Consider the following 1796-nt stretch of genomic DNA (forward strand, 5'->3'; position numbering starts at 1 on the left):
GTGGTACATGACTCTTTTTGAATTATGGTTTTCTCAGGGTATATGCCCAGCAGTGGGATTGCTGGGTCATATGGTAGTTCTATTTTTAGTTTTTTAAGGAACTTCCATACTGTTCTCCATAGTGGCTGTAAATGAGTGACTTGTATGATGTGTGAATTACATCTCTAAAAACTGTTAAAAAAAAAGAAAAACCTAGGTGCACATGGTGACTGAACATTTTAGTTGAATGACTTTGGTGGGATGAGTTACTTCCTCATCGTTGTCGTGGCTGCACCGGTGGGAACGGGGCGTGGGGCTCAGTGCCAACCGGGGAGCAGATAGGTGGCAGGGGACACAGGCATTGTCGGTTGGGTGCGAGTCTGCTGAGCCACCTAGCGGCTTCTCACCCCTTCTCTTGCCCGTCGGAGCCCCGTTCAGCTGGCATCACCATGACCAAGGCCGGTAGCCAGGGCGGGAACCTCCGCGATGAGCTGGACAGCAACAAGCTGGCCCTGAGCCTCAGCGACCTGAATGAGGTCCTGGTCAAGGAGTTGGCCGCCCCCCACTCCCCCCAAAGGCCACCATACTGGATCCGTCCTGCAATAAACTGACTACCCTTCCGTCGGATTTCCGTGGCCTCACACACCTGGTGAAGCTGGACCTGAGTAAGAACAAACTGCGGCAGCTGCCAGCGGGTTTCGGCCTCCTGGTCAACCTCCACACCTGGACCTCCTCAACAGCAGGCTGGTCACCCTGCCTGTCAGCTTTGTTCAGCTCAGGAGTCTGAAGTGGCTGGGCCTGAAGGATAACCCCCTGGACCCTGTCTTGCTTGGACGAGAAGCAGCATGAGCAGTGCGCCAACAGGGTGTTAGAGCACACGAAGGCGGTACAGCTCGATCAGGAGCGAGAGAGGCAGCGGCAGCTGGAAATAGACCGCGAGGCCGAGAAGACGTGGGAGGCCAAGCAGCGAGCTAAGGAGGCTCCGGAGCGGAACTGCGGACGCGGGAGAAGGCGGAAGAGAAGGAGCGCCGGAGAAAGGAGTAGGACGCCCTCAAAGCAGCCAACCAGGAGCAGAAGGAACCTAAGAAGGAAACAGATAAAGCCCCAAAATCTAAGTCCGGCTCTCGGCCCCGGAAGCCACCACCCGGGAACCACACTCGATCCTGGGCTGTGCTGGGGCTACTGCCGCCGCTGCTGTTGCGTGTGGCTGGCGGGCTCGTTGCTTGTCGGGTGACGGAGCTGCAGCAGCAGCCCGTCTGCACCAGTGTGAACACCATCTACGACAACGCGCTCCGGCGCTGCGCAGCCACGGCATCCTCCGGTGGGTCCTGCAGACCGATTCTCAGCAGGGAGCTTGTCCTCCACGCCTGCTGCCTCCCAGCCTTGGAGCTGGGACTCCTATGGAATTGGTTTCTGCTGGACACAACCTCTTTTTAGTGTCAGACCTACCTGCCATCATCACATAGCTGCCGTTTGGTACTTGAGACCTCCTCTGTGTAAGACTCCTTTGTTCCTTCGTCAGGGTCCCCTGATGGAATAAGGAGAAATAGGAGGTGGGGAATACCCGCTGCATGCTTAAAAGAGTAGGCTTGGGGTGGGGAGAGGAAAAAGCATAGCCATTCCTAGTTGTTATACAGAGCTGTGTAAAGGCAAGACTCATTTCTACTAAAGGTCAGCTGTCACTACATTTATACTTTTGTGTGTCACAAACCCTTTCTTTCATTCCTCCCTGGGGAGCCAGGGCAGATCAGGAGGCAGTGTGTTATTGGGGACTAGGGGAACACCATACTTAGCAAATCTAGTCTAAATTGGGGAGG

At 55.3% G+C, this 1796-nt stretch overlaps 1 pseudogene; it reads left to right on the forward strand.

Moving 5' to 3' along the window:
• The first annotated feature begins 428 nt into the window (after window positions 1–428).
• Window positions 429–1445, forward strand: LOC101282760 (leucine-rich repeat-containing protein 59-like; annotated as a pseudogene).
• The last annotated feature ends 351 nt before the right edge of the window (window positions 1446–1796 follow it).

Source organism: Orcinus orca, chromosome 6, assembly GCF_937001465.1.
Source record: "Orcinus orca chromosome 6, mOrcOrc1.1, whole genome shotgun sequence".
NCBI lineage: Eukaryota > Metazoa > Chordata > Mammalia > Artiodactyla > Delphinidae > Orcinus > Orcinus orca.